At 43.8% G+C, this 9186-nt stretch overlaps 1 pseudogene; it reads right to left on the minus strand.

Annotated features, from left to right (window-relative positions):
• Positions 1 to 5726: 5726 nt before the first annotated feature.
• LOC129473216 (small ribosomal subunit protein eS4, X isoform-like) lies at positions 5727 to 6457 on the minus strand (annotated as a pseudogene).
• Positions 6458 to 9186: the final 2729 nt, after the last annotated feature.

Consider the following 9186-nt stretch of genomic DNA (forward strand, 5'->3'; position numbering starts at 1 on the left):
GGCCGGGCAGTAAGGCCCTGCAGTCACTGGTTGAATGCCACAAGAAAGGGAAGACGGCACAGCCTCTGGGAAAAGATATTGGTGCTCCTTTTAATGTTTGGTGTGCTTAACACAATTTTTTTTTTTTTTTTTTGAGACGGAGTTTCGCTCTTGTTGCCCAGGCTGGAGTGCAATGGTGTGATCTCAGCTCACCGCAACCTCTGCCTCCCAGGTTCAAGCGATTCAGCCTTCCGGGTAGCTGGAATTACAGGCATGTGCCACCACGCCTGGCTAATTTTGTATTTTTAGTAGAGACGGTGTTTCTACATGTTGGTCAGGCTGGTCTCGTACTCCTGACCTCAGGTGATCCACCCACCTCGGCCTCCCAAAGTGCTGGGATTAGAGGTGTGAGCCACCACGCCTGGCCCACAGTTGCATTTTTAGAGAAAACATGAGCCAGAGCATGTTGGTACTGAAGCAACTAGTGCTCAAACACCATGTGGCTTTGGCTAAAGCCCTTGTGTGGGCAGGGTCAGGATGAGAGGGGTCATCCCCATTCATTCTCCACCTCTCTCCACCCTGACTGTGGCCTAGGAGATGCATCTCTAGGGACAGCTTCATCAAAGCTCTTTGCCTGATAGCTTCTGGGCATTCCTGGCTGATGGGGGCACCTGGCAGGGATGGAAGGGAGGAAGGCCGCCCTGGCAGTGGCTTTGTCCCACAGCTCCTGGGAAGCAGTCCCTCTCCCAGCTCTGGTGGTCACTGGGCTGCGGTACCACATTCTGCCCCTTTGCCCCTGCAGTTAGAGGGGGTAACCACTCCCAGCGTTTGTTGTCTCTGGTGCCACACCACCCCTGGTAAAGTCCTTTCATCCTGCCTGCACTTCCATAAATAGTCCCCTCATTACATTTTTTTTTTTTTTTTTTTTTCAGTTAAGCAATTTGGAGTGTGCCATCTGTTTCCTGCCCGGCTGTGGCTGATACTGTGACTAACCTTTTCACTGAGGCTTAAAATAAGTTGGTGACACCTGTTTACACGGATTTAGTAGCTAACACCTGGAGCTTGCTGTTTTAGGTCTGAGCTTGCAAATGAGCCCCTCTTGCCCGGGTCTTAACTGTTGACTCTGTACTTTCCAAATTTTCTATTGGGGTGCTTATTATTTTGTTTCCTAGCCTGAGTTTGCAGTTTGCAGTGAAGTAGGAATAGCAAAAATTTAGGAAGCTACAGGATAGAGTGGTATAGCTGCGTTACCTCAGCAATTGCTTAACCTCCTTGTGCCTCAGTTTTCCTCATCCCTAAGATGGGCATCATAGTAGCACAACCTTATCTTATAGGGTTTTCCTGAGGGTTAACTAAATTTAAGTGTGTAAAGTACATAGCATAGGGCATGGCACATAGTAAATGCTCAAAACAGGTAGTTCTTATTTTATTGGAGGAAGGATTTTACGCAGAATTATATGATAAGGTTAGAATCCCAGCTCTGCCATTGAGTAGTTGGGTGACCTTGGAACTATTGCTTAAACTCTTAAACTCTTCGAGCCTAAACATCTACATGGGATTAGTAATACTTGTCTCACTTAGTGGTTGTCAGACTAAAATGTGATCATGTGTGGGAAAGTTCTTTGTAAATATTTGTTTTGTTTTGTTTTGTTTTGAGACAGGGTCTCACTCCAGCGCCCAGGCTGGAGTGCAGTAGCACGATCTCAGCTTACTGGGTTCAAGTGATTCTCTTGCCTCAGCCTCCCGAGTAGCTAGGATTACAGGCATCCGCCACCATGCCTGGCTAATTTTTATGCTTTTAGTAGAGACGGGCTTTCACCATGTTGGACAGGCTGGTGTTGAACCCCTGTCCTCAAGTGATCTGCCTACCTCAGCCTCCCAGAGTGCTGGAATTACAGGTGTGAGCCACCATGCCCGGCTGGTCTTTGTAAATTCTAAAGCACAGATATGAAGTACAAATTGAAGATACTCTGATCTACACATTGTAGAAAATTCCTTTTTGTCCTGCATGGGTCTTTGCTCTGGTTCGTAAGTTAGGAGGGTTTTCTGAAGGAAAAATGGGTGTTTGTTTCTCATCTAATCATTATGGGGAATGTAGTTTAATCGGGGAAGAGAAGAGAAAGGCAGTGTGGTGATTTTGGAGGGAATTTCTAATGGGGATGGAGGAGGAGTGAGCATGTGTCAGGGAGGTATAATTTCCTTTTCAGCTTTCTGGAAGTGTGATGCTCCTCAGAAGCCTGAGGCCAGCACTCCCTGGCTAGGAGGCAGGTGTGCCTAGAAACCTAGGTGACAAGGAAGGATAAGGCAGGGGAAGACCTATGTTAAAACTGGCGCCATGTTGGCCAGGCTGGTTTCGAACTCCTGGCCTTAAATGATCCACCTGCCTCGGCCTCCCAAAGTGTTGGGGTTACAGACGTGAGCCACCATGTTAGCCGGGCATGGTGGTGGGCACCTGTAATCCCAGCTACTCGGGAGGCTGAGGCAGGAGAATCGCTTGAGCCCGGGAGGCGGAGGTTGCAGTGAGCAGAGATTGCGCCACTGCACTCCAGCCTGGGCAACAGAGCAAGACTCCGTCTCAAAAAAAAAAAAAAAAAAAGAAAGAAAAACTTTAGACAAGGTTAATTCAATGGAGTTTAATTAAGCAAAGAGTGATTTGCAAATCTGGCAGCCTCCGAAATCAGAAAACGTTTGGAGAAACTGGCAATTCCACGTGGTCGGAGAGGATTTAGGGACAGAAAAATGAGAGGGACAGTGACTACTGAAACAGCCAGATTGGTTACCACCTGGCTTCTGCCTTATTTGCACACGGTGTGAACAGCTGGCTGCTTGTTGTGATTGGCTGAGACTCCACTACTTGTTCCTAGAGTAATTTACAGTCTGTTTATACCTCTATTGGGTTACAGTTCACTGTGTATGGAGACACCTCTAAGCTGAATATAAACTATGTAAGGAGGCAACTTCAGGCTAAACTAGAATATTCAGCCATGAGAATAGAGACAGTGCAGCTGGGCTGGAATGGACGACGAGTTGAGGGGCTACAGAGACCACCACTGCTTATTTGAAGGGCCCAGCGTGGGAGTGCGACACTAGACTGCATGGGCGCCTAAAGCTGCTCCCAGGATGTTTGTGTTTGCATTTCCTCTTAAGTGGGCCTCCCTCTACAGGAGCCAGTATATGGGATGCTGCTTAGATAGATCGTGCTCCCCACTCCCAAAAGTGGTCCTTGTCCACGTCTCCAGCTGTTTTTAGCACAGAGGTGCAGAAAAAAGGTTGCTGTTACAGTTTCTCACTCTGGGCTCCAACTACCCACATATAATTTGCTCTGGTCTTCTTGCCCTGGGTGATTTCTGGAAAATCCTGCCGGCTCAGCTCCTCTGTGATCTTGCTGACTTTTCACAGCATGGCCTGAGGCCCATAGCACGCTCAGAGCCCGCAGCCCTCCCTAAGCCTGGCCAGCTAGCAGCAGGGCCTTGGTGGCCTGATGCAAATGCCACCACTACCCAAAGGCCATTTATGAGACTCTCCAAGCAGCTGCCTCCTAAAGGCCATCCTACCAGCATTTAAATGACCCTCATACAAGTTTTCTTCATCTCGGGGCTCTCCTGCCCGCTCTTGCTGCCTTTTTTTTTTTTTTCTGGCAAACATATTCTTCTGTGACTTTCTCTTGATTGACATGGGGTGATGGGATGTTTCTATGCTCCTATTTGGGTATTTTTAGAAGCTGACTGACTGACCTGCTCCTCCTTCCCAGAATGGTTTGGTTTTTTGTGTCACTTGGCAGAGACACTGCAGGGCACTGTGTGGTATCTGTCTGGTCTGTTTGTCAAACACCAGCTCGGGGTCACGGCTGTCAAGTCTGGAGGGCCCAGAGCGCAGGCGGCCTTTTCCTGCAGCCCAGATGAGTTGACATGGGACCTGGGCTCTCGCCGGGCTCAGCCCACACCTCTCAGAACAGAAGGCAGTGGGAGGAGTGGAATAGCGGACTGAAATGTTAAATCAGGGAGCCCAGTGGTTCTCTACCAAAAAATTCACGCACCCTGATTCCCACTTCCACTTAGAAACAATTCTGCTTAGTCCCATCTTTCAAGCCCACTGGGCACCACCTATGAATTATCAGGGGCACCAGACAGATGAGCAACTCTTTCTTTCTGTCCACTTCAACGTGTTCTCTGACCCAGCCCTGGCTGGGGTGAAATTTTTAAATGATTTTTTCACTTGCATATTTCAATATGGACTATGAGATTCCTGAAAATGCCTATGCTTAAAATAATGAAAATAAATAATTAAAAATAATTAAAATGCTTCAACCTTCAAGAGTGCATTTATTATTAGATAAAAAGGCTCCCGTTATTCTCAAGGAAAAAAAAATCAAAGATCCAAAATAACAACTTTGGTTCTGGTTGTTTGATAGATAGATAGATAGATAGATAGATTTTTGTTTGTTTGTTTTGTTTTTTTTTAAATGGAGTTTCACTCTTATTGCCCAGGCTGGAGTGCAATGGCACAATCTTGGCTCACTGCAACCTCTGCCTCCCAGGTTCAAGTGATTCTCCTGCCTCAGCCTCCCAAGTAGTTGGGATTACAGGCATGTGCCACCATGCCTGGCTAATTTTTTTGTATTTTTAGTAGAGAAGGGATTTCACCATGTTGGTCAGACTGGTCTCGAACTCCTGACCTCCTACCTCAGGTGATCCACCCTCCTCGGCCTCCCAAAGTGTTGGGATTACAGGCATGAGCCACCGTGCCCGGCCCGATATAGTTTTTTTTTTGTTACGGGATGTATATGATAATGTTGTACACTGTCAAGGTCTTTGGAAGGCAAATCTCAAAACGGTTTCAGTTGCAGAAAACTGTGAATGACACACTCTGCCATAGGAAGGGAATTTTTTTTTTACAGTGTTCTTCCCACTATGTGATTTGATGATCATTGCAATGAACCGTATGTCCTTGAGTCATATCCTAATGAGAAATTGCTTGCTGACTAGGAAAAAGGAAGCTACAAATCAGAGCTGTACAAAAGTACTTTAAAATTTTTATCATGAAAACATTAATCTTCCAAGGATACTTGGAAGAGGATGTATGAATTCTTCCTGTCATTGTTGGGTTGGAACACGATGGTCTCATGAATGTTTATTTTAAGTGGTTTATGATAGAAAATTTCAGATGATAATGTAATGAAACTCCACCAATCTGTTGACCAATTTTAACAATTATCAACATTCTGCCAATCATGTTTCATCTACCCTCCTTGTTTTGGTGTGTTTTTTTTTTTTTCCAGTATTTTAAAGCAAATCCCAGCATATATAAATGCTTTGATATGTATCTCTAACAGACAAGGCCTCAGGAAAAAAAAAAAAAAGACCCATGCACAATTATACCTAACAAAATTAATAGTAACTTATAATATCATCTAACACAGATCATGGTCAATTTGTTACATTTGTTCAAAAAGTTTTTTTATCAGTTGGTGTGTTTTAATCGGGATTTAACAAGAGCTACACATCGTGTATGGTCGAAATACTTCTTATTTCTTCCTTCCACTCCTTCTTGCATTAAAAAGATTTTTTATTATAATGAAAAATTTCAAATGTACACAAATGTAGAGAGAATAGTGAAGTAGAGCCCCAAGTGCCCATAACCCAATTTCAATTTTTTTTCTATTAATCATACCACATTATTTTTAATCACGTACAAAGATCTGACATGTCACGCAGGGACCATTTCACCTAGTGCTCTGTTTGGCCACCAGTCTTTTGTCTCTCTCTTCAGCAATGGTGAGGTGGATACCCTTTCCTCAGGGAAGAGAATCCATGGTTTGTTGCCCTTGCCAATAACAAAAATATTGGAAAGTCGAGTGGCAAAGCTGTGGCCATTGGCATCTTTCACGTGAACCATGTCAAAAGATCCAGGGTGCCTCTCTCTGTTGGTGATCACACGAATTCTTCACAGGTTAGCACCTTCAGTCACCATACCCAGGTTACCAGTGTAACTTGATGAAATCAAGTAATCTTGCCAGTCTCCAAATCCATATGAATGGTATCATTCACCTTGATGAAGGGATCAGGGTAGCGGATGGTGTGAGCAACATGAGTCACCAGATGAGGGATTCCTTTTGTGCCCACAAAGATTTTTCTCAATTTGCACAACTTGTACTCGGCTTCCTCAGGTGTAATACAATGTACAGCAAAGCGACCCTTGGTGTCATAGATCAGACAAAAATTCTCTCCCGTCTTGTCAATGCTGAGGGCGTCCATGAATCCAGCAGGGTAGGTTTTATCAGTTCAGAACTTGCCATCAATCTTAATGAACTGCTGCATGCAAATAGTCTTCATTTCCTGTGAGTGATGAGGGGGAGACACTCTCTCAACTTGTGGGGACTGGTGGATGGACAAAGAGCAAACACACTGGTCAATTTATCCAGCATCCAATGCTTTGGAGCTGCTACCCGCTTTAGATGCTTCCTGGGACCATAAGCCATGGCTGTGTTAGGCAAGGAAAGATGGCCTCAGTCTTCTAGTGCATATAGAAATTCATTGTTTTGTTTTGTTTTGTTTTGTTTTGTTTTTTGTTTGAGACAGGTTCTCATTCTGTTGCCCAGGCTAGAGTGCAGTGGTACAATCACAGCTCACTGCAGCCTTGACTTCCCAGGGCTCAAGCAATCCTCCCAGCTCAGCCTCCTAAGTAGCTGTTTCTACAAGTGTGAGCCACCACGCCCAACTAATTTTTATATATATATTTTTTAGAGACTGGGTATCACTTTGTTGACCAGGCTGGTCTAGAACTCCTGGGCTCAAGTGATCCTCCCACCTTGGCCTCCCAAAGTGCTAGGATTACAGACATAAGCCACAGTGCCTGGCCTTCAATAGTTATTGATAGATGGATGATCTAGTTTCATCTATATCTCCTTTCCAACCTCTACTCCTACCCCTAATATGTCATTTTAAAACAAATCCCAGGCTTTATATAATTTCAAAGGTAAATACTTCTGTATGTATCCCTAAGAGATAAGGAATTTTAAGAAAGCAACCACAACATCTTTGTTACATCTACAAAAAATTAATGATTCCTTACTATCATCCAGTATCCAATAGGTGATGTTACCATTTACCTGATGAGGCTAGGTGTAGTGGCTCACACCTGTAATACCAGCACTTTGGGAGGCCAAGGCAGGAGAATCACTTGAGCCCAAGAGTTTTAGACTAGCCTTGGCAACACATGGAGAACCCCTCTCTACAAAGAAAAAAAAAAGAAAGAAATTAGTCAGGACTGATGGTGTGTACCTACAATTCCAGCAACTTGAGAGGCTGAGGTTGGAGGATCACTTGAGCCCAGGAGTTTGAGACTGCTGTGAGCCATGATTACACCACTGCCCTCCAGCCTGGATAACAGATGAGAGCCTATCTCAAACAACAACAACAACAACAACAATTTCCCTGATTGTCCTATAAACGTCTTTTTACAGTTGGTTTCTTACAAGCAGGATTCAAACAAGGTCCATACATGGCACATGGCTGATACATGCTATGGAATGAATTGTGTCCATGCTAAATTCATTATGTTGAAGTCCTAACCTCTAACGTGACTATATTTGGAGACAGGGCTTTTAGAAGACAATTAAGTTTAAAATGAGGTCATAAGGGTCTTAATCCCATAGGATTGGTGGCCTTATAAGAGGAAGAGAGAGAGAGAGATCTTGCTCTGTCCACAAGCATGCGCTGAGGAAAGGCTATGTGAGCACACATGAGAAGGCAACCGTCTATAAGCCAGAAAGAGAGCCCTCACCTGAACCCAACCCTGTTGTCACATTGAGCTCAGACTTCTAGTCTCCAGAACTATGAGAAATAAATTTTTGTTGTTTAAGCCACCCAGTCTGTTGTATTTTATTATGGCAGCCAAACCAATACAATATGCTTCTTAAGTCTCTTACATTCCCCCACTGTCATGTCCTTTTTATGCCATTCATTCATCAGAGAAACTGGGCCACTTGTCCTATAGAAATTCCCACATTCCAGATTTCACAGGTTGTATTCTCCCGGTGTCACTTGTTTCTCTATCCCTGTATTTCTTGTGAACAGATAGATAGACCTTGGTTTGATTTAGATTCATTTTGGTAAGACTTAAAGGTGGTTTGTTATGCATTCTGATTGTATCATATCAGGAAAAATATGATGTCTGATTTTTCTACCTTTACAGGTTTAAGTTGATGGGTTAGTGCTAGGTGTTCTCAGCCTGATCCATCCATAATAAAGATCCTCATCAACCTATCATCTAATGGTTTTTGCAGCCATTGCAGTTCATTGCCAGAATCCATTAATTCAATAAGGACTTGAAAATGATAATTTTCTAGTTCTGTCATTTCTTTTTCTTAGCTGTGATCCTTCTATAAAAAAGAAATTTCTCATATCAACTACTCCGTTATACTGAAATACAGTTTATACAGAAAAAGGCAGAATAGGATCCTTTCCTTTTATTTATCAGCCTGTCAGGAGGTGGTGCCCTTCCAATCTCCATAGGTGACCACAGATTTGTTTTTAAATTATCATTATGTGAACTATTGGATTTTTATATATTTGATGTGTTTCACTCTATTATCTTTTTCCACGAAACTGACCCAACTATGGCCAGAGAGAACCCCTTCAAGTTAGCCTCTGCATTCTTTTGCTGTCATCCCAGGATTCTTTCACAGTGCCTTTGCTTTGGGGCATAGTAAGACGTTCTAGCTTTATATCGAAAAACTCCTGTTCCAGATCATGACTCAGTTGTTTTTCCAAGGATTCCTGGTGTCTTTTTAGTAAGAAGTAGTATTTAGAAATCATATCTGGTGCTAGAGTTGCTCGTCGCTGCTGAATTGTCATTGCTTCTAGGTCTGATGGACAGTGCTGAGGATTGCAAATGTCTTCCATCGCCAATGAAACTGTAAATAGCTCTTTGAAACTTAGTAAATTGCTCAAAAACTTTTTTTTTTTTTTTTTTTTTTTGAGACGGAGTCTCGCCCTGTTGCCCAGGCTGGAGTGCAGTGGCACAATCTGGGCTCACTGCAAGCTCCGCCTCCCAGATTCACGCCATTCTCCTGCCTCAGCCTCCCAAGTAGCTGGGACTACAGGCGCCTGCCACCACGCCCGGCTAATTTTTTGTATTTTTAGTGGAAATGGGGTTTCACCGTCTTAGCCAGGATGGTCTCAATTTCCTGACCTCATGATCCGCCCA

The sequence above is a fragment of the Symphalangus syndactylus genome, chromosome 23, assembly GCF_028878055.3.
Source record: "Symphalangus syndactylus isolate Jambi chromosome 23, NHGRI_mSymSyn1-v2.1_pri, whole genome shotgun sequence".
Lineage (NCBI taxonomy): Eukaryota > Metazoa > Chordata > Mammalia > Primates > Hylobatidae > Symphalangus > Symphalangus syndactylus.